Below are 25371 nucleotides of genomic sequence, written 5' to 3'. Positions count from 1 at the left end.
CCAGCACAGCTTGACAATGTGTTCCTGTGTTCTGAGGCTTGTTTGAAGGGTCGCGTTGTTGTGTTGGAGTAAGAATCATTTTGGATTATTGTGAGACCGAACACGACGAAAACTGTTTAGAGCAGGCGATCGATTCACCATGTCGGGTAGTGTGGCTGGTGTGGCTGTGACAGGACGACCCAAACGTGTCCGATTATGGAGGTCAGTTTGTGAACTCCATGATCCTTTAAGCCCATTTACCCGTCGTCGCCGGCCGGAGTGACCGAGCGGTTCTGGGCGCTCCAGTCTGGAACCGCGCGACCGCTACGTCGCAGGTTAGAATCCTGCCTCGGGCATGGATATGTGTGATGTCGTTAGGTTAGTTAGGTTTAAGTAGTTCTAAGTTCTAGGGGACTTATGACCACAGCAGTTGAGTCCCATAGTGCTCAGAGCCATACCCGTCGTCCAAAAGTGCTCCTGTTGACTGCATAATTACCATACACTGCATACATACGTTTTTGGATGTTCACCATGATTTTTTTTTTCCACAACCAGTAATCATGTGTCTCACGTACACGCAGTTTTGATTGTTCGCTACTACTCTGTCATCTGTCGAAATTTTTGAAAACTTCTACACACGTGTAGCTGAAACATCAAATTAGAAGCACGTAAAAGGAAGTTTTCCTATGTTTATTAACAGCCGTAAAAAATAATCTGGTACACTACTTACGACGCCAGAAGGGTGTAGCGAAATGCTGGAAGACCTGCAGACGATTGTTAATTGTTGCAGGGAGTGGCAGTTGACGCTGAACGTAAATAAATGTACGTACTGTGCTTAAGTAGGCGAAGAAATCCACAACTGTACAAGTACACCATTGGTGACAAATCACTGCGAACAGTAACAGTCGTAAATTCCCTGGAAGTGAAATGAAATGATATGATCGTACGGCATTGACGGCCGTGAGTCCCCACATGGGGAAGTTCGGCTGCCGAGTTGCAGGTCTTTTCAGCTGACACCAAATTTGGCCCCTTGCGTTTCGATGACGATGAAATGTTGATGATGATGAAATGAAAGATGACAACGCAACACCCACTCCACAAGCGGAGAAAATCTCCGACCCGGCCGGCAGTCAGACTCGGACCCGCTGCATCGCATTCAGACGCTCTGACCATTCAGCTAAGGAGGCGGACCGCCTGGAAGTAACCACCCGGAACGTTATGAAGTGGAATTACCACATAGCGAACTGTGGCAAATGCATATGTATGGCTGAGATTTGTGAAGATAATCTTAAGGAAACGTATTTCATCCACAGAAGAATTGGCTTACAAAACACTTCTTCGAGCGATTTCCGAGTAGTACTTAATTGTGTGTGATCCTTAACAGTTTCGGTTAACAGAGGAGATAGACAAGATCGACGCGAAGAAACAAGCGTTCCTTTACCGAATCGTCGGTCCGCGTGAGAGCATTACTGAAATGCTCAACGAACTCCAGTGGCACACATGACAAGAGAGGAGTTTTGTATCGCGGAGAGAGTACTGCTGAAATTCTGAAATAGTACGTACCGGGAAGAGCGGACAACATATTACGTTCTCTTACATATGTTTTGCGAAATGATCGCCACGAGAAAATCCGAAAAATTAGAGCTGATTCGGTGGGTTACCCACAGTCATTCTTTCCATGCACCATTCGCGAATGAAAATGTTACCAGAAGTACCATCCGCACAAATGGTAAGGTGGCTTGCCACGTATAGATGCAGAATTAGGTAAGTGGTAAAGAAAAGATGGACAAAATTTTGCACTCAATTAAAACGGTGTTCATTAGCGACAGGAGTTCGGAACACCTTTCGTAGTATTTGTAACGAGTATAGTAAATATTTTGTCTGATTTTTTAAATTCTTTAGATTTCATATTAATTGTTCCACGTAATTTACGTATTGTAAAGGCATCTGAGCAATCCCTACGATGGGTAGTCATAAAATTTTAATTATCGCCTCTCTCACCTTATTGTGTAACTAACGTACCTTACGTCACAGTCACTTAAGAGTGTATGTTTCGTATTTTTTACATTTTTCAAATAAATGCGTGCATATTTCTCGTTCTGCCCCGTCGACGGGCCAGAATGGGGTAAGGCAATTTTTTTAAAATTCCTGCACAAACTTTAAAATTATTAGCAATATCATCTTAAAGCTAAGAGCTTAAGTTGTTTAATGAACAATTTAGACTAAGGAATACGAAATCTTGATAAAACTGTTCAGAATAAGAACATGAATTTAATGTCGTTTTGAGAAGTGTACTATTATTTTTAATGCTTAATTCTAAGTTACTGTTACTTCATTGAGTCCCATCGCTAGTACACCAGATGTTTTTTCTGGCTTTTTTTTCTAATTGATTGACTAATGATATGACTAACAGACGTTTCATCGATAGGCTAAGAACTCTGCTCTCCATTGACTTCAGGTATGCTTCCAATTCGTCTTTTGACTGTGCGGTAAACAGATTTTTAAATATCTCACGTGATCTCTGCAGTTGGGATTATTCTTAGCTCTTAGAACGTATCTGTCCAACGTTAAGCTCTTTAGATGCTTTAAAACTGCCAATTGAGAAGGTAAAACGGATGATTATGCCATTCGTATTGATTTAATGTGCAAATGCTTTCTGTCAGTCTTTCTAATGTCATCTGTGAAAGGAAGGGAAGAAATATGTAGTTTGACAACTATTTGGATCGAAACGTGAAGGAGCAGAACGGGACACTGTCCTATACCGTCCCGTCCCTTTTCGCCCCAAACAACACATTTCATTTTAGCAAATTTTTTAGGCCATAATAACTGACGGATCCAAACGTATTATGTAACACTGTATAGCGATAGGCTTACACTTAAAGATTAATTAAGAATTAAAGGCTTGTCTTGTGTTTAAATATACCAGAAGTTACAAAACACAACTGGACACTTGAAGGACAATGGTTCACTTAAAGAGTTGCACTCCAAACCAAGTCAAAATGGCTATCGCTCTTTACTTCTGTGCAGAGACATACGAGGGTGGTTTAGTACCCCGATAAATTTCCATGAAAGAATGGGACATTTTTGTTACACCTTCGTTGTTGGTAAGCGTGACTATTCCATGGGTCGTATGAAGAATTTCAACAATGTACAGCGTACATTTCATTGTTGACCGCCGTCTGAATTGGACAATGCGTCGACTTATATTGCAAATGAAGAAAACCGGACTTTGTGTTGCTATTAAACATTTTCTTTCGAAAGATTGGACTGCCACCCAAATCAAAACAGAATTGGATGAAGTTACATGTCTCTCCAGTAAATTGCAGCACACTCCAGTTTAGAAAACAGCACAATCACGTTGTGCCCCGCCGTCTCCTTCTGCCTGGTGGATTGTATTCAAGGTCGGCACGCGAATCTGAGACCTCTGCTTTTCGCAGGCAAGAGCTCTACTGACTGAGTTATCGAAGCACGACTCACAGCTTCACTTTCGTCAATAACATCTCATATAGCTTCCATATTTCATAAAATTCACCTACTTACTTCCGGAAGACAGACGCACTCTGCCACAGAGAGGAATTTGGTTTGGTTTTTATTTTTTTCCCCTACATGTCTGCAGTGCTGTCAGACAAATTCTCGAGCCATAGAACCGTAACAGGTCGGTAGAGGAGACCAGACAAAATGTCGCAATCCACCGATAAACTGGAGTACGTACGAAGGGTATTCATAAATTGTAGATTGGAAATCAATAATGGACTACCTGCCAAAAAACTGTTCCCCAGTAAGAGTCACACAACTATTGCAAAATGTTTGGAAGTTCCTTTTATTATTTGAAATAAATATTTTATTCTGAAAAACGCAGAACGTGCTAAAAGCCATACAGTTATTGACGGAAGCGAAGGTAACTGCTAATGACAGGGAAATCTCAAGTATTTACAAGTTTTTTAATAATAAACCATTTACGGATACACTATCCGGTGATTAAGTTATTTTAATCCTTTTTTTAATTTTAAAGAGCACAAAGCAATTTTAATTCATTAACTTTTCGAATAAGATTTCATATACGACAGCATATATTTGTTCTTTTCAGCTGACAAGCTGTTTTTATATTGTGACTGTAAAACAAAGTTCTTTGTTACATCAGTGGTCACCCCTTTCTTCAAAATCTTGTAGGTGCTTCAGTCTTCAATTTCGTTTAACATCGTTCTCGTCTTGACGACACGTATTGCAATTTTTTTCACTTGAATTCAACTACATCTGGAAATATTTATTTTCGTTGTATTAATATGTGTACCGGCTTCTTTTTAAAAATCAAAAAAGTCCTGAGGCAGGAGCATAGTAACCACAAATGGATTGCGTTCTCCTTACGTTTTGCTTGGTCATTAGGTACTTGACATACTTCCAGACTTTTATGTTTTCCAAACTGGGCAAAATCTTTCAGACGACATAAATGAAATTTATGGTTTATTTCATCATACCTACCTAAATCGCCAGACAAATCCAAAGAAAGATCATAATTTTATTCTTATTGTGGCCAGTGCAGTTATGCCACTGTGTACATCCATTCTTTTTACAATGTATTTTCGTGAATTTGAACAGCCGGCCCCGTTGGGCGAACGGTTCTAGGCGCTTCAGTCCGGAACCGCGCGACTGCTACGGTCGCATGTTCGAATCCTGCCTCGGACATGGATGTGTGTGATGTCCTTAGGTTAGTTAGATTTAAGTAGTTCTAAGTTCTAGGAGACTCATGACCTCAGATGTTAAGTCCCATAGTGCTCAGAGCCATTTGAACCATATTTTTAAACTTGAACAAAAGAGTGTGGCTGCATAGTATTGTCGTAGACAGTGCTCGCAAACAGTTATAAAGCTTTGTGGCACTTAACCCGCTGTAACCTCACCAGTCTGCCGGCATATACCGCTCATCCAATCTTTCGTGTCTTGTATGTACTACTAGAAATGATCGTAGAGCTTAGCCCGCTTTTCAGGTTGTTGGTAACGGCCCTTAGCCTTTTTTGGATCTAAATAAAAAAAAATTGGTACTTTGCCCTTTATTGATTTCCACTCTAAAATTTTAATTATAACCTCCAAATAATTTAATTTGACAGTTTCGTCTCTGCAGTCATTGTACAATAGGCTGTGCCATTTTGTTGTGGCTGCTCCTGCAGCGTGCTGTGGTCCTGTGGGGCTGGAATTTTAATGTGTACTATGAGAGCAAACGTGTACTAGAAAATAAACAAAAATTTTGATTACATAACGTTATTTTTCGAAGTGATAAACCTGATTTTAAGAATTCAAGGGAAATCTTCGTGTATGACTGTAAAATAATTTAATTGAGAAAGAAACCTATCACTATAAGCAGAGCATTAATTCCACTGATCTTGTGGAAGGCCACATAGTATCCATTTATCTGTTACTGGTCGTGGCATATTTTAATGTGTCATTATCTGATAGAGCCACAAAGTTTGCACTAATGTTGGAATAAAAAAAGCGTTCTATCCATTAGAAAATGGTACGCCAGTAGAAACTAACCGCATAATGTGAAACGTGAGAGCGACACTACGAGAACAATTAAATTAAAAGTTGATCCGTCTCACGTATTTTAACAAATCACATGGCCGTCAGTAAACCTGTGCGCAAGACTGTCCATTTTTACTAGCTGTGTTTTCAAAGGCAGTTTGGACAATGACTTCTAGTTATACTACTAATAAAGGCAGCATGGAAAACATGAACAACTACATGGGAATATTCCTGTTACCAGTAAACCACAAACGTCTATCACTTCCCATCCTGGAGCTTTTGGCAGCCCAAATCGAACATCAGAAATGACAGTGGTTTCCAACCCTTCACATAACATTACCCCTCAGTGCAACCAGATATCAGTTAGTACATTTCCTCCCCCACCCCCACCCCAATCATCATGTAAACCTTAGAATGAGAAAGAATTTTCTCAGAATACTTTTAGTTTTAAAATGATGAAAGATAAATGGTATTTAGTTTTTGGAGGTGAACTAATGAGTTAGTGAGACAATTGATACTACTTATATCCAACAAACTTTTTTTATAGAATCGCCAGTGCTACTTACAACTCCTGACAAAAGAAAGCGAACTATCCACATTAAGAGCAAACACGAGCTACAAAATGTGCTCTCTTCACATCTTTCGGACCCTTAGCTAACGTGTTTCATCCACACCCTGCATCTCTATTTACAAAAACAACCAAGTTAAAATGTGTGCCCTATACACGCTGTTTGTAAATCATTTGATTGTTGGAATCCTTACTTCTGAACTGGCATAAACTGGAAAACTTCAGGATGCCAATGTTTGTGTCTCTTCGCTGATACTAATAATCATAATACAGGGTAGGTCCTACAGTTAGTAGTCTTTACATATTTACTGTTGTGTTGTGCTATCAATTACTTCATTGATCGGTTGTGAACTGAATAATAAGCAAGTTTTGGTCCATTGCTGGAACTACCTACAACTCTGAGAAAGAATTTTCGTGAGTTTTTTAAGTTGCGTATTATGTCTCATTTTTACTGTCAATAGATGCATGATACAAAATACAGAGTAGGTGCGTAGGGGTACCCTATGTGAGGAAGGTGATGTTCAGACATTCATTTCACAAGCTATATTCTACACCACACTTTGTCATGTATTAATGCTAGTATTTGACAAAAAATGCACCTAATGGTTTCTTATGTAATGATTATTACAGTCTCACAAAATAGAAATTACTGTAGATTTTAAAAATAAGCCAGTTCCGTGACCAAAACACATTGTAACCCTTTTACCTCAGAAGATTTCATTTCACACCTAATGGTGTAATTACGCACATATTGTCAACCACTGATATATGGTAATACCAAGAGGGCTTCAGGAAATGTTCAACAGTCAAACAGATCCATAACCACAAAACATCATATTATATACTAATGACTAAACAGTACCTGTCAGTCTTTGTGGACTTCAAGAAAGTCTGCGATTCAGTAGACTGTAAACTCACGTTAAACATCCTTAGTGAATTCAGAGTTGACCCTAAACTTCTGGCAATAATTAGAGCCGCTCTGAAGGAAATAAGGTGCCTCTCAGATTCCTTTGACATAAAAAGAGGAGTCAAACAAGGCGTTGGGCTGTGTTCTTGAAAAAATTAGGATTTGGCTAACGAGACTGAGGTAAACCGACTGTAGCGCGACGAGAAAGGGAACAAAATCCAAAGGATTCATCGTACACTGTCTGGCTTTCACTGATGATGTAGCCATTCTGTCAAACGACGTAGAAACTGACAGAATTCAAATAGAAAAATAGAACTGGAAAAGGAAGTCGACGAACAAACTTGCGTGCAGGTACCATTCGAAACAACTACGTTAACTTGAAATAGCCTAACAAACGTCACGCACGATCTACAGTATAACTAGAAATGCCTCTCACAGAACACTAACATCTTTATGAAACCGTTCTGAAGCTGGCAGTAATGAATGAAGCCGATACACTATTTATAAATTCAAATAAAGGCCTCCTTGAAGAACATGGGAAGAAAGAGCGCAGATTAATTAGTTTGGTCATGGGATCCAATCACAAAAATAGCATTCGCCAAAAAGTTCCAACAAGAAAGTCTACTGAAAAAACGCCACAACCACAATGGCCCGGTTTAGAAAGACCAAATAAGCCCTCCAGTTCATACAAATCAAATCGGAAGTTGCTTCTTTGCCAAAAAAAGATAGTGACGAACGGGCTACATCGAGACGCTCATCCAAAAAGGAAACATGGTGTTCCTTGGACGAAGGAGCGCAAGCAAGCCCCTCTCACAGAGAGTGAAGGAAACCTGGGCTTCAAAGAAAGCAAAGTTCACTGCCAAATGTAACAAGATTTTAGATGACAGTAGCGAAATAAATTAATTAATACATAATAATAATAATAATAATAATAATAATAATAATGTTACCTCTGGTACATTTTCATTTTTCAACTACACATTTATGAACATAGTGAAGAATTCAAAATTATGGACCCTATACGATAATGAACCAAAGGCATTTAATTACGGGACTACTGCTGCACGAAGAAACCGAGATAACCGCTATCTTTCATGAACTGCAGGTACACGAATAGCTTTCATGGAACTAAATTCATATTGAACGGGATATATGAGACTCTTGCACTAACAAAACACTAATATCTTTCATTTGTTTCAATAAGATTTTCCTGGCGCATCAGGCTAAATGTCAATCTGTTCGAATGGAAAAACACTATGTTTGAACGTCATCTTAGTGTCTGTATGCTCTGCGTAATTTATGCACCAGTTCCATACCGTTAAAAATTTCCAGTTGGATAAGACTGAAATAAATAAAAATAAAGTTCCACGCAGCTACGTACACTTATTAATGTAGTTAGATGTCAGTTAGTCTTCTCAGTTCCACTTTAAGAAAGTTTTGTCTAGCCAATAGTATACTGTATATAATAGGAATACGCAGTGTGACCACCCAATGTTCCTAGTCATCCTCACAGTTCACCGAGTGAAGTGGCACAGTGGAGTGAGACTGAAGTGGCATTTGCGAGAACAACGTTTCAAATTTTCGCCTCCTGTCCAAAGCTAAGATTTCCGTGGTTTCCCTTCATCGCTTAAGGAAAATGAAGAGCGTATTTTCAAAGTGACTTTTCTCTAAGAGGAACTGAGGGTTTTTAGATTATACATATATCTTCTATATTTTAATAAGGACATAATGAAGAGAAAAATTAAGACCCTTAGTGACTGATACATAAAACACTTCGTCTTTTGGAGTTGTCACTTTGCTGCAAAATCACCGAATGTTTGTGTATATGGTCATTAAAAAACAAGTATGATTTTATCTGTTTAGTGAAAAAAATCAAATACTGTTTACAAATTCTCAAGCACAATTGAAATAATGGATTTAGGAAATGGTCAACTTCAGACAAAGTGTTAATAAATCGTAATATCCCGTGAAAAGTGTTTACTTTGAACGAAAAAAGTTTGTTACAAAATTGCTAAGCATAACTTCCATCATGTATTCCTACTTTACTTACAAGCCTATCAACATAATCAGTCTTCTTCTACTTAAAGCTTCCGTCGAGTTGCTCCAGTTCAGCTGTAAGATACAATTTTTTGCCTCATTTTAACATTTGCGGCTTACTCATTCCAAGTAGGTAAAAACAATTCTTTTCAAGAGACTGACTTTGAGGTCACATGGATCATTCTCAGGTGTGGCCATTGGTTACTTAGAGATATGACGGTTTTGAAAAACACGCGAAGGAGATACGTCACTTTCGAAACACTTTGCGACACCATTTTCAGCCGGACGAACACCGCACCGCAAAGAAAAGAGTAAGTTGCATGATGGGAAAACGTGCACGCATCGGTTTGGGACGACAAACTGATTATTGAATGTAACTCTGTATTGGATTCAGGAGCGTGGGACAGCGGCTAGTTGGTGAAATGTAATAATACTGTATTATTTTGATATTGTTTTTTTATGCAGCAAGTTTCAACGTTCCAGTCACGTTATCTTAGGCCTTTCGCATTAGTGACACCAAGAACCATTCGAGCATCTACGAGTATATGACAATGAATGACACATGCTCTTGATGTTCGGATATGTACGAAACCAGATACGATTATTGGTGTCTTGCCTTATTCATGCTCGAGTGGCACTTGGTGTCATTCATGCGATAGGCGTTGCCTATCAAAACAATTTCAAAATAACAGCTGCTGGTACAATTATTACATGTTAAAAACTAATTATTTGTCTGATACGTAGTACGTCAGCCTGGAAATAAGGTTTAAATGATGGGATACTTTTTGTGAAAAGAACACGGCCGCTTTTCTCTGATATCCCTTCCCAATAGGAGCTGTGCTTCATATCAAATTGCCTCTCCGTCGAGGAAGCGTTAACTGTAATCTCTCGGCCCTCGGTATCCGTTTCATCAATTCAAACCCTTTTTTCTTGTTGCAATTTGTATTTTTGTTTATGTTCTACATACGCTTCGTCTTTTACGTTAAGGGGACATTGTATGTCCTATGCCGCCAACGTTAAATTATCGAATTTTGTGACCCATTACCTTCGAAACTTTTTAAGACACCAACTTACAATTTTCCTTAATTATTGAGTGCACCTTTACAGATACACTGAACTAGAATTATTACTAAAATTGTATTGTAGGACACGTTATCTTTTTTTTTCAAACATCCAGTTTTTTGACAGAATTTGGCAAAAAAATGAACATAAAATGCGTCTTTTATGCACTAGTATTGCTCTGGCCCATAATCTTTGTATTCTTCAGTGTCACAACAGCCCAGTGCTTGACTTTTCCTTTTCTTTCTTGCTTGTACATCTACATCTACATGGAAACTCTGCAAATCACATTCAGGTGCCTGGCAGAGGGTTCATCGAACCACCTTCCCAATTCTCTATTATTCCAATCTCGTATAGCGCGTGGAAATAATGAACACCTGTATCTTTCCGTACGAGCTCTGATTTCCCTTATTTTATCGTGGTGATCGTTCCTCCCTATGTAGGTCGGTGTCAACAAAATATTTTCGCATTCGGAGGAGAAGGTTGGTGATGGGAATTTCGTGAGAAGATTCCGTCGCAACGAAAAACGCCTCTCTTTTAATGATCTCCAGCCCAAACCATGTAGCACTTCTGTGACGCTCTCTCCCATATTTCGCGATTGTACAAAACGTGCTGCCTTTCTTTGAACTTTTTCGATGTACTCCGTCAGTCCTACCTGGTAAAGATCCCACACTGCGCAGCAGTATTCTAAAAGAGGACGGACAAGCGTAGTGTAGGCAGTCTCCTTAGTTGGTCTGTTACATTTTCTAAGTGTCCTGCCTATAAAACGCAGTCTTTGGTTAGCCTTCTCCACAACATTTTCTATGTGTTCCTTCCAATTTAAGTTGTTCGTAATTGTAATACCTAGGTATTTTGTTGAATTTACGGCTTTTAGATTAGACTGATTTATCGTGTAACCGAAGTTTAACGAGTTCCTTTTAGCCCTCATGTCGATGACCTCACACGTTTCGTTATTTAGGGCAATTGCCACTTTTCGCACCATTCAGATATCTTTTCTAAACTTTTTGCAGTTTTCTTTGATCTTCTGATGATTTTTATTAGTCGATAAACGACAGCGTCATCTGCAAACAACCGAAGACGGCTGCTCAGATTGTTTTCAAAATCCTTTATGTAGATAAGGAACAGCAAAGGGCCTATAACACTACCTTGGGGAACGCCAGAAATCATTTCTGTTTTACTCGATGACTTTCCGTCAATTACTACGAACTGCAACCTCTATGACAGGAAATCACAAATCCAGTCACATAACTGAGACGATATTCCGTAAGCACGCAATTTCACTACGATCCGCTTGTGTGGTACAGTGTCAAAAGCCTTCCGGAAATCCAGAAATACGGAATCGATCTGAAATCCCTTCTTTTGTCATTTGCAGAGCAGCTAACTCTGCTTCACGTACACGAAGCTCTTCCAGTTCCCGCAGTCCTTTAGTTGTATTCTGTCCAAGTATTAGTCCTAACTTCTCCAGAACCTTAAGTCTTTCTTAGTTCCCACCATTAAATTTTTAGGCACACAGCACGACACACCGTTATTGAAGGACTCATTCACATTCTGGGTTTTCCCATGTAAACATTTCTTTAGTAGCTCAGGATTTTCCAAATCTCCGTAAATAAGTTTGATTGCCTCCATTACTGCCAAAGGAAGGTAATGTTTATGTGCCAGAAAATTCAGCTTGCCTATATTTACACCAAGTGTCTGGTGGAGATGGACACAAAGCATGACATGGCTTTTCATCGGTTGAAATTCGATGAAACACACAGCTATTTTCATCTTCTCTAAATCGTCACAGTTGTCTCTAATGGCCTTCCCATAATATTCCTGTAATTCATCAATTACTTTGTCCGTCATCAGACAGTTTTGTGGTACCTAGCTTGGTTTTTAGGTTACACAGATGTGTTCCCATCCTTTTCTTGACATGTCCTACACACTCAAGTTTTTGTATAGGAACATCATGTGGCTTACTGTTTTGTACTGCAGTGAAAGCCTTGCTGCCTCCATCATCTAAGTAATTCACATTACTGACACCTGTCTCCTTCTGCGAACACTGGAAAATGTTAACAGCTCCTTTTATCTCCATTGGAAGTACTTACTGAGAACTTCAAAATCCAAAACTTCTCCAGTGTCAATACTTATTGCAGATGTAAAACCATTTTTAGAACTAAACCCACGCTTGTGCCAGGATTCATCCACAGCAATGCTGATGTCTGTGTCACCCTCATTTTGTTCATCAACTTCTGCTGTAGCAGCAACCATTGAATCTTCAGCCACAGCATTTACAGAGTCCCCAATTGCTGTTACATATTTCATATACCTAGAAGGTGGTTTTGACAAATTCAACACAGTGCAGAGAAAATTACCAGCCCTTGCACCTTTACCAATGCATCTAAGATCATAGAACAGTCTCACATTAGTTTCATACAATTCATTACCTGAACACTTTGATGAAGTATGAAATGCATTTTCGTTTCTGCGCTTCTGACATTTAATAATTAATTTAGACACAACACTTAGCTCCAATATCCTCGTAAAGATTAACTTCACCACCACAAAGACGGCAAGAGAGAGTTTCAGAAAGAACTTGTGCAAGTATTTGCAAATCAATAATGACGTTGTCTATAATATCATTACTTTTACCACTGTCACCCGTTTCTAAAGCTACTTTCCTGTTAGATGCGCTAGGGGCGTAGTCACGTCAGAAACATTATCGTGGTTTCCTTCACTCCTAGCACATGTGTTTTCAAGTACTTCATTAAGGAAATGCAGGTCTCACATATCTGTTACCTGCAAATTTGCGTTTCTTGAAGTTACTTTTACGCTTAGTCATTTTATTTACGTATAAAAAGCAATCGAAGTTAGCTAAATACAAAAATAGCCGATAATCACACTACTTTCAACGAAAACTAGTATCAGAAACAAAGGACTGATTTATTTATTCGTAACGCCAACTTCTGAGACGTAGCAGTAGGCACAAAACAAAGCAATTCACAGCCTTCTAGACTGTGCAGTTCCCAAGATATGACTGCTCAAATGTGGCAGTATATGCGTAGCCGTGAAATTTGGCAGTCACACGTCAACATACAAAATATTATTTGAAGGTCTCACAATTATCTCATTTTAATATATTACATACCAAAATGTTCAGGAAAGTCCAAAGTACATTATGGAGTAAATGACAGTAAGGACAAAAAATGTCAAATTTCAACGAATTTCACGTACAATGCCCCCTTAAGGCATCTTCAGTGGATTTAATCTGGACTAATACTATTTTATTTTAATATGCGGTACTCATAAAATAGGAAGCACTTAACGCCAAAATTGTTGCATTAATAATTTATTTCTTATATTTGCTTGTTTTCCGGCCGAAATCTTCGTATCCTTTCTTCTGGTCATAGATTAGAGGTCACACTGTCACTTCACTTATAAAACACCGACAAATATTCACGTCGCGATCTTTTTGTTGTGCAGTTTTTATATTTCCTAATCTAACTACTCTGGAACAGTACTGATGTTACGAGATCTGTGACACAACTTCTGGTCTGGCAATAACTGCAAATGTTTTTTAGGAGAAATATGTGTGTTTCCTGTCGTAACTGTGTTCCACTTGCTGTCTCTCTTGTTGTTGTTGTTGTTGTTGTGGTCTTCAGTCCTGAGAATGGTTTGATGCAGCTCTCCATGCTACTCTATCCTGTGCAAGCTTCTTCATCTCCCAGTACTTACTGCAACCTACATCCTTCTGCATCTGCTTAGTGTATTCATCTGTTGGTCTCCCTCTACGATTTTTACCCTCCACTCTGCCCTCCAATGCTAAATTGGCGATCCCTTGATGCCTCAGCACATGTCCTACCAACCGGTCCCTTCTTCTTGTCAAGTTGTGCCATGAACTCCTCTTCTCTCCAATTCTATTCAATACCTCCTCATTAGTCATGTGGTCTACCCATCTAATCTTAAGCATTCTTCTGTAGCACCACATTTCTAAAGCTTCTATTCTTTTCTTGTCCAAACTGTTTATCGTCCATGTTTCACTTCCATACATGGCTACACTCCATACAAATACTTTCAGAAACGACTTCCTGACACTTAAATCTATACTCGATGTTAACAAATTTCTCTTCTTCAGAAACGCTTTCCTTGCCATTGCTAGTCTACATTTTATATCCTCTCTACTTCGACCATTATCAGTTATTTTGCTCCCCAAATAGCGAAACTCCTATACTACTTTAAGTGTCTCATTTCCTAATCTAATTCCCTCGGCATCACCCGACTTAATTCAACTACATTCCATTGTCCTCGTTTTGCTTTTGTTGATGTTGATCTTATATCCTCCTTTCAAGACACTGTCCATTCCGTTCTGACAGAATTACAATGTCATCGGCGAACCTCAAAGTTTTTATTTCTGCTCCATGGATATTAATACCTACTCCGGATTTTTCTTTTGTTTCCTTTACTGCTTGCTCAATATACAGATTGAATAACATCGGGGAGATGCTACAACCCTGTCTCCCTCCCTTCCCAACCAATGCTTCCCTTTCATGCCCCTCGACTCTTATAACTGCCATCTGGGTTCTGTACAAATTGTAAATAGCCTTTCGATCCCTGTATTTTACCCCTGCCACCTTTAGAATTTGAAAGAGAGTATTGCAGTCAACATTGTCAAAAGCTTTCTCTAAGTCTACAAATGCTAGAAACGTAGGTTTGCCTTTCCTTAATCTTTTTTCTAAGATATTTGTTGCTATAAGTGTAGGTAGCCCAACGATGTAAGTTTTGACTATTCATTTCTGTTCTCTCTCTCTCTCTCTCTCTCTCTCTCTCTCTCTCTCTCTATAATGTGACAGGTGTTTTGTAAGTGAAGTGATAGTGCGAAATGTAACCTATGATCAGATAAGAGACAGACAGTTTTAATCTGCTGGGAAGTTGCATATCAACACACACTTCGCTGCTGAGTGAAAAATTCATTCTGGAAGAGGAAAATCAGATTTCGGCGGGAAAAAAATGACTAAGTAGTAAATTATTACTCTAACAATTACGATGACGTGAACTGTTTTCTAATCTGTGAATACCGCATATAAAAACGAAATTATATTATTCCAGATGAAATCCCTGAAGGTGCCTTAATGTAGAAGGCGAAACGCGTTCCAACATATAAATAAATATAAATTGCAACAAGAAAAAGGCCTTTACTACTGCGTTGGCCACACAAACCGCAGTCGGTCTTTGGCCTCACCAATCAGAATCCTCCAGCGTCCTCGGTCCATGTATTCTTCTTCAGACAGCCCCAGCGTACTCATATTCTTTCTAACCTGATCAGTCGATCGGAGTCGTGGTCTTCCCCGTGGTCTTCCCCGTGGTCTTTTGCCTTTAATGTCTTCCTCCACTACCTGCCTGAGGATCGGGTATTTTCGACGCATTATTTTTCCATACCACTTCAGTTTTCTTTCTTTTATCACTGCCACGATGTCCATCGACTTGTATAGCCCCTGCAATTCACAGTTCTTTCTTTTCCTCCATTCATCTCTATCCTTCACTGGACCAAATATGTCTGAGGATGGCGTTCTCAAATGTCAGGAGTTTTCTTTCCATCTTTTGGGTGATGGTCCAGGTCTCTGCTCCCTATAAGACTACAAGTTGTATTATTGTCTTATAGATCTTGGTCTTTGAGGATCTCGATAGAAGCCTGGACTTTAACAGCTTTCCCAGAGGAAACCTTGACCTGTTTCCTGCTTGTACTCGTGCGGTAATTCCTGGTCTATCTCGTTCCTTTAACTGAGTGTGGCCCCAAGATTTTTAAAGTTTTTTACCCTCTCAAAGACTTTGCGTCCACCTTCAGGGGTCTGTCATCATTTTCTCTGCTAACTATGAGCTATTTTGTTTTATCCATATTCCAATTAAGGCCTGCTCTCATTGCCTCTTCCACTAATGTTCTTGTCATCTGAACCAGGTCTTGCTCTTTCTCTGCTACTGGTATTAAAACAACATCATCCGCGTAGGCCAGAATGTTGATCCTTCTTCCCAGCTGTATTCCTGTCTCTTGGCTTGCTACCTTTCTCAGGGCTCTCTGCAGTACCAGATTAAACAGAAGAGGGGAGAGGCAGTCTCCTTGTCGCACTCCAGTCCTCACATTGAACTTCTTCAATATGTTTCCATTTACTTTCACCATGCATGTTGTCTCCTGGGTGCATGTCTGTCAGTTTTATGATTTTTCAGGGAACTTGAGTCCTTTCGAGTTCTTGCTATATTGCTTGTCTATTCACATTATGATATGCTTTTTGGAAGTCCACAAAAAGGCAGTGAACATTTTTGTGCTATTCCCAGCTCTTTGCTAGCACTTGCCGTATTGTATTTAAATGGTCTACAGTTGCCTTTCCCTTTCTGAAACCTGCTTGTTGGAATACAAGGACTTTCTGTACATGTGGTATTAGTCTCTTCAGTAACAAAATGCTCAAGATCTTATAAGCTGTGCATAGTAATGTGATTCCTCTGTAGTTGCTAAATCTCATTGGGTCTCCTCTCTTTAGTGTAGAGCAGATGACAGACTCCTTCCATTCTTCTGAGATCCTTTCCTTTTTACAAATTAAGCAGATTAAGTGGTATAGTCTCGCTTGTAGAGAAGCTCTTTCCTCCTTCAGCATCTCTGCAGGAATGCCGTCTATTCCTGGCGCCTTCCCCCTCTTCAGCAGTTTTATGGTCGCTCTTAACTCTTCCATGCCTAGTAATTCATGCTGCCCCCAAAGCTACAGTATATTTGTTTCTCTACGATTCTTCTTCTTCATTTTCTGTTGTAGCACTCATGATGTTTATATCCACATTCAGGAGGTTTTCGAAGTAGTTTTTTCCATTCTTCCATAGCTTTCATTTTATCTGTTATTATCTGTCCTTCTTGACCTCTGATCACGCCAATCCTTGGATTGTATCCTTTCTTGAAGAACCTGGCTCTCCTGTAAAAGTCTCTTGTTTTTACTACTGTCCAGTCCTCTTCTGCCAGTTTCATTTTACCGTTTATGAACTCTCGCTTTTCTGTTCGAAGGTCTTGTCTTGCTTCTCTAGCTGCTTCCATGTATCCCAACCTTGTTCTTTCGTTCTGTTCCTTTGTCAGCCATAACAGTTTCGCTGCTTTTCTCTTGGTGACTGCATCTCTACATCTATCATTAAAGCATCCTCTGCTCTTCCTCCTTTTCTCCAGTGGTTTCAGCACCTCACTTGCAGCATTTTTTAAACCTGTCTTGATTTTCGACCAAAACTTTTCAATATCATCTTCGTCTTCTTCTTCTATGGAAGCAAACGTGTTTCCCATTTCAAGTGCAAATCTTTCCTTAACCTGGCCCTTTTCAGTAGGTCTGCGTTTATTTTCTGGTCTGCTTCTCTTCTCTTCGGGGTGCACTCAGCCTCGTGATGCCAATTGAGGAGCTACTCGACCGAATAGTAGCGGCCCCGGTCAAAGAAAACTATCATAACGACCAGGAGAGCGGTGTGCTGACCGCACGCTTCTCCTATCCACATCCTCAACTGAGGATGACACGGCGGTCGGATGGTCCCGATGGGGCCACTTGTGGCCTGAAGACGGAGTGCTTTTTCTCTTCTCTTGCTGTTACGGCTTTCTATCCTCTCCTCTATGGTTGTGACCTCAAGGTAATGGTCTGATCTTATTTCTGCACCTCTTTGAGATTTTAGGTTCTGGGTAGCACTGCTGTGTCTGGCATCCACAAGTATGTGGTCTATTTGGTTCTGAGTCTCTTGGTCAGGTGACTTCCATGTTGTCTTATGTATGTCTTTGCGAGGAAAGTAGGTACTCATAATTCTTAAGATTTTTGACGCTGCAGATTGACTAATCTCATTCCATTGTTGTTAGAGGAATCGTGCAGACTGTGGTCAGCGTAAAGTCTCAAAATATCTTCCCTTCCTGCTTTAGTATTGGCATCACCATATCGTATGGTGATGCATCTACATACACTGATTCTAGGTCTTCATAGAAACTGTATTTTTCACTGTCATCTTTATCTTCTGTAGGTGCATGGAATGAAACCGAAGTTGTAGAATTTTCCTTTTATTCTTATCCAGCATATTCTTTCATTGACAGCCTTGAAGTCCATGATATTTCCCCTTACTCTGTTGGCTACTGCAGAGCCCACTCCAAACTGATGTTTATCTGCTTTATTTCCGCTGTAGAAGTAGCTATACCACTTTGCTTTGTGCATTACTTCTCCAGGCCACCTCATTTCTTGGAGTCCCACTATGTCTAGCCTGTACCTATTCAGTTCTTCATCAAGGACCTTCAACTTTCCAGATGAGAATAATGTTTTTACATTCCAAGTGACACACTTCACTCAATGTTTCTTCCGTGACCTCCTGGCCTTAACCTTTGTCTTGCTGGGGTCGTTTCCATTGTTCCGTACCGAATCCGAGGCTATTTCTTGGTGTTTCGTGACAGTCATCTTTTTTACGATGTGGGGGTGTTGGCCGCATGCCCAACCCCCATTTTGGAGGACCACGGTGCCCCATTTAGGGTGTATCCTCACCTTTGACCTATCTGGTATGGGAGACCCTACTAGTAGCAGAGTAACCCCCAGCCTAGCTCTCAGGATCATTTGACCACGCAAGCCCCACCACCACGACAAGGTAAGAACACCATGAGGGCGTTTGAATTTATAGAAGGAATATATTTCTACACTTGCTGCGGATAATGTCCGCGCAAACAAACTTGTCGTACCGAGCGAGATGGCGCTTTGGTTAGCACAGTGGACATGCATTCGGGAGGACGACGTTTCAAATCCGCGTCCTGCCATCCTGATTTAGGTTTTCCGTGATTTCCTTAAATCGCTTCAGACAAATGCCGCAACGGTTTCTTTAAAACGGCACGGCTGACTTCCCCATCGTTCCTTAATCCGATGGGACCGATGACCTCACTGTTTGGTTCCCTCCTCCCCAATTAACAAACCAACCAACAACTTTGTTTTGTTCTTCACTCTACCCATTGTCTAAACAGGATGTTAGCAGTGGTGAACTTGTGACGGGGCAGAAAATAAGTGTCGTCGAAGAGTTCACACGAATGTGCATATACAAATGTTCGTTAAAAAATGTTAGTGCAAATTTTGGCTCTCACGTAACTCTCAGAGGATGATTTCCACACTTGGTGCATTAGTACACTGTTCCACACCCGCGCGTTAATTATAATTTTTGAATTAATATTCACTCAGACATGAGTACAGTTTATGCTAAAGAACAAAAACTAGGCGATTATTATAGCAAAATCATTTTAATGACAGTTCAATTAAGTTTTATCATCACTATTTATTGGCCTCGTCCTTTTCTTTCACAAAATCAAATTAGCACTGATGAGACGGTTTACAGTTTTACTTTAATAATAATTTGACTCCGAGCCCCCAATAGCAGTGATGTAGGGTGCTATGGAGTTACTCTGTCAACTCGAACAGAACCACAAGTCCCACTGTCCACTTTGTTCTAACAGTTCTGGCGCGAAATCACAGATCGCCACATGTTCACTTACGCCGAAGTATACCTCGTAATTCGTACTCACACAAATAATCGTAGCACTTCCAGTTCACCGAATATATGCTTGCACCCTTGCACTATTAAACAATACTCTTTGTCGAAATAAATCGGCGCGAAAAGTTCTTACTCAAACGACCACATGGGCCACCCACAAGTGGGGCTCGCTCGCCACCCACCGGCGAACCCCCAACGACTGCCCAATGATTGACGCCCGGCCAAGATGGCCGCTTGCTTATATAGGCTCGGATGTCTACCCCCCATGGCTACGCAAGTACCAATCTCACCAGTTATCGTTACAAATTTTGACACATACACCCCTCAACAGAAATAAGTACACCATCGGAACCGCGCTAAAGACTGCATCTTATTTACTATGTTACATTAACTTCTAGGATTATTCCATCGCCCGTAAATCAAGTTTTAGTTGTTTGCAAAATTTCGCCACTTAGCGCAAATTTGTTTGTTTACATCTGTGGTGTAAAGTTTTAACATAGAACTGCATATAGCACTGTTTTTAGACGTAATCTATAGCGATCTAAACATTGCGCTGCTCAAAATCTTCATATCTATAATAATGAATTAATTATGGGCGATAAATGTTAATAATATTTTGCAAACAAGGAAAAGTGTTGCAAGTTAAGTGTGTAGTATAACTTAACTAGTTTAAAATAAGTGACACCACCTAAAATATTATATAGTTGCGTTCTTTACGTCATGATATTTCTATTGAATTTTATAAACAATTTCTCATCAAACTTTGTTTATTGCTCTTTACGAGCTTAATAATTTATGAGTCTTAACATATGACTACGGCACTCGATCCGGTACGACGAGACGTTTTAATGAGCGCTCGCACATCTCTGTAAACTGTTATTTACTATTTTTATTAATTTTTTCAGTATTCGTGATATTGCGCAATTTTCAAGTTAGTATAACTTTTGCGTCTCGTGACTTGAAATAAAGACTGGTCTTCCAGAAGGTGCATATTGCTGACCACAATCCACTGCCGCATCGTTCTTCACCGTAACTTACATAGTTTTCGCGTAATGCGCGAAAAAACCAAACAATGCCCCCAAGCTTCGGGCCACGTGGCCGCCCGGCGGCGTATGCATCCCACCGACCGTTGCAAATCTCGCGCGAGCGCGCCACGCGCTTCCGTGAATGATGCACAGTGACGCGCGCTCGCTCTCCACAAAGCAGTCCTTGCATACCAGACCTATTCATCGGGGATTTGTACCGTCACAAACTACACTGTGTTTTGGTGACGAAATGGGCAAAGTACTGCACAGTTAGATGAGTCATAGGTATGGCAAGAGATATTCACGAAGTTCTATTACTGGGAAAACTATATATCATAAAACCAAAGTTTAGTGAATTTGTATATGTATCCTTCACGTCGTACAATGTTAGTGAAAAGCTCTCGGGTTTCCAGGCTGATAGTGTTACTGAAAACAACGTTTCAACGAGTGTCATTCTTACCACCTCCTCCCGATGATGTGGCTCATGGAAATGTCGCCGATTCTTAACGCTGCCAACCAGTTGGGAACCGGTGACCTTTCCATACGCCTTCATGTAATGTGAGTCAGCTGGCTCTAATGATGCACAGTACAAATGTAATTTTCGTACACCTTCCACATATCCCGATAATCAAGGCAATGCTTTCTTTGTCAGAGCAGGACGAGTGATTTTATTGCCAAATGAGAGCACTCTTGTGTTGAGTAGTGCACGAGATCCTGAAACATAGAGAGAGAGAAAGAGAGAGAGAGAGAGACTCAGTAGCACGACGTATTTACTGAGGCGCATCCCTTAAAGCGGTATTAATGCTTAGGCGGTTTATCTGGCGCCCCGTAGTTTCTTTCACTGCAGTTTTTTGTCGTAATTTCGTTTCGGGACGCTGCAGCGCCGTTCTCTCTGTGTGGGCTCCCTTCTGCTGTTCTCGCAGACAAAGCAACAACAGCTTTGTTAGGTGGAAGCAGAACGCGTCACCAGCGGCGTCCCACTCTGTGTGTGTGTGTGTGTGTGTGTGTGTGTGTGTGTATGCGCGCGTGCGTCGCTACGCTTCGAGCTACTGCGAGAGGGAAATGTAACATTAAACCAAGCGTCTGTATAAAGCGAATGTATTTAAATTTCAGTTCCTCTTTTATAGTTGTGAATTAAAGCAGCGCCGGAGTTTTATATGAAACCTGTTAAAAATTATGAATGAAAATGAACTGTATAATTCGAATTCTGCACATTTTCCGATTCGTCATGCGATATGTTAAATGTTTCAGTATCACTTTAAAATGTGAAATAAAACTTTTGCCCGTGCGGAGGGATGCTATTTCGTTCGCTTGCTGTGATATCTGGCAGTAATTCTGCTGTTACGCGTTGCAACTAATCTGCTTCGTGCAGTTTCTTCCATTCTCAGTAATATTTTTCTTTTCGTAAGGCAAGAGTCCCAGAAATATACACTACTGGCCAATAAAATTGTTACACCAAGAAGAAATGCAGATGATAAACGGGTATTCGTTGGACAAGTATATTATACTAGAACTGACATGTGATTATATTTTCACGCAATTTTGGTGCATAGATCCTGAGAAATCAATACCCAGAACAACCACCTCTGGCCGTAATAACGGCCTTGATACGCCTGGGCATTGAGTCAAACAGAGCTTGGATGGCGTGTACAGGTACAGCTGCCCATGCAGCTTCAACACGATACCACAGTTCATCAAGGGTAGTGACTGGCGTATTGTGACGAGCAAGTTACTCAGACGTTTTCAATTGGTGAGAGATCTGGAGAATGTGCTGGCCAGGGCAGCAGTCGAACATTTTGTGTATCCAGAAAGGCCCGTACAGGACCTCAACATGCGGTCGTACATTATCCTGCTGAAATGTAGGGTTTCGCAGGGATCGAATGAAGGGTAGAGCCACGCCACAGGTCGTAAAACATCTGAAATATAACGCCCACTGTTCAACTCCCGTCAATGTGAACAAGAGGTAACCGAGACGTGTAACCAATGGCACCGCATACCATCACGCCGGTTGATACGCCAGTATGGGGATGACGAATACATGCTTCCAATGTGCGTTCACCGCGATGTCGCCGAACACGGAAGCGACCATCATGATGCTGTAAACAGAACCTGGATTCATCCGAAAAAATATTTTGCCATTCGTGCACCCAGGTTCGTAGTTGATTACACCATCGCAGGCGCTCCTGTCTGTGATGCAGCGTCAAGGGTAACCGCAGCCATGGTCTCCGAGCCGATAGTCGATGCTGCTGCAAACGTCGACGAACTGTTCGTGCAGATGGTTGTTGTCTTGCAAACGTTCCCCTCTGTTGACTCAGACGTGGGTGCACGATCCGTTACAGCCATACGGATAAGATGCCTGTCATTTCGTCTGCTAGTGATACGAGGCCGTTGGGATCCAGCACGGCGTTCCGTATTACCCTCCTGAACCCACTGATTCCATATTGTGCTAACAGTCATTGGATCTCGACCAACGCGAGCAGCAATGTCGCGATACGGTAAACCGCAATCGCGATAGGCTACAATCCGACCTTTATCAAAGTCGGAAACGTGATGGTATGCATTTCTCCTCCTTACACGAGACATCACAACAACGTTTCACCAGGCATCGCCGGTCAATTGCTGTTTGTGTATGAGAAATCGGTTGGAAACTTTCCTCATATCAGCACGTTGTAGGTGTCGCCACCGGCGCCAACTTTGTGTGAATGCTCAGAAAGGCTAATCATTTGCATATCACAGCATCTTCTTCTTGTCGGTTAATTTCGTGTCTGTAGGACGTCATCTTCGTGGTGTAGCAATTTTAATTGCCAGTAGTGTAGATCGAATTGTCGCAGTTGCAGAACAGAAGTTCTTCCTGTGTGAGAACATCCAGATGCGGGTCCAGGGTTCATGCCTACAATTTTAATAATAAAAACAATAAAATATATACATTGTTTTAATATAATGATAATACGAATGTCTTCTCATACTGTACTTGAAAACCATGTATCCACTACGGAGAACAGTAGGTTACTTTTCGATTCGTCATAGCTTTATAGACTTGTACTTATAAAGTGCCTGTTTGTAATTTACCAATGTGTCTCACCAGGACCAAAATTAATCTAAATTTGAAGACAAACAAACTGATATAGACTGTGAAAGGATGTGAAGACGATCCCCTGGGCCTGAAGTGCACCGTGCAGTGAAATAAAATCACTATTGTGACTGAAGGCAGTGGATAAAACTAAGCTAATAAAATTGTAGTAACTTTCTTAAAAGTTGTATTAACGATTTGTCAGTTGGCTACACTTATCCTTGTGGTTCGATAAATGACCAAGAGTTGATGCCTGTTGCTGTATCACAGAAAAAGAAGGTGGGTCGGTGCAAAAGTGGCCGCCCCATTGTCGGCTTTGTTCGTTTTGTTTTGTTTTATTTGTCCTCCAGAGTTAGGTCAATTTAGCCATCAAAAATGGTTCAAATGGCTCTGAGCACTATGGGACTTAACATCTGTGGTCATCAGTCCCCTAGAACTTAGAACTACTTAAACCTAACTAACCGAAGGACATCACACAACACCCAGTCATCACGAGGCAGAGAAAATCCCTGACCCCGCCGGGAATCGAACCCGGGAACCCGGGCGTGGGAAGCGAGAACGCTACCGCACCGCCACGAGCTGAGGACCAATTTAGCCATCGAAAATGGTAAACACATGTTTACACAGAATACATAATTCTACAGAGAAAGTGCATATTCAATAATTGAAAGCTCAATCCGTCAATTTTTTTTACACATCAAATATTTAACAAATAATATGACAAGTAAACTAGGCATTTTTATGTTATCAATTTATGCTGTTGCTTTAATGTAATGAGCGATACGGATAAATGAAAATATGAATAGCCTAAGATTAAGATCTATAGATTTTTCAATATACTCTTAAGCAAATTCACAATCACTTGATCAAAACGAATGTCTGTTGAAGACGAAATAGAAGATGCTGATTGAGGGAGGAGGTAACCCATGTTCATCAAAGTCACCGAAAATTCCAGTTGCTCATTGTCAGTTTCCAAACATTGGAACTAGATGTGGTTTACGTCAGCTTCTGAGTCAGAATCGCACCCACATGCAGTGGAATCGTAAAAGTTGATTGTATACAGATGTACGGGAAAGGAGGCATGGTTAAAACGGAGTCGAACGATGGTGGAAATAGTAGAAAGGTCCAAATGTCTCTTCGTGAACTACGATCTTTTAGGAATTTGAAGTTGTAATCCCGCGTAATATCCACTTTTCGTTCATTGGGACACAGTCCACGTCTCTTGCCTTTGCTGTTTTCCGCGGCTCGTACGTTCACGTAGGAAGTCTGTATACGGTAATTTCAAATGGAAAATAGTTCCTGAGGGTCCAGTTTGTTCCGCTAAGACGTCAACTTCCTCATGATAGCGGATGCCAGAGTGGGAATGCACCTACAACAGTCTGATTGGCTGCCCTCTCTGTTTACAACGAACATATTCCAGTACCACATTCGAAATAGAACGGTTTTTTTATTCCATCTTGGTTGTTGAATATGTTTAAGAACACTCTGGAAGTAAGACACGATTAAAATTTTTAAGAAGGAAGTGGAAGATACAAACTTGATTGCTTCCGAAATTGGGACAGTCTTCGCCACTTCTAAAATCTTTGTAGTTTCTACTGACTCCGTTCTGAGGGCAGAAAAAAGCACATCCAGTACACTCCTCTTGCTGAATTTTGGGTCCATCGGTATAGACACAGTTATGACAAGGCCACATGTAGGAAACATGAAAAACCATTTC

The sequence above is a fragment of the Schistocerca cancellata genome, chromosome 7 (genome assembly GCF_023864275.1).
Source record: "Schistocerca cancellata isolate TAMUIC-IGC-003103 chromosome 7, iqSchCanc2.1, whole genome shotgun sequence".
Classification (NCBI taxonomy): domain Eukaryota; kingdom Metazoa; phylum Arthropoda; class Insecta; order Orthoptera; family Acrididae; genus Schistocerca; species Schistocerca cancellata.
The sequence above is the reverse complement of the archived record's forward strand: the minus strand, read 5'-3'. Positions refer to the sequence as shown.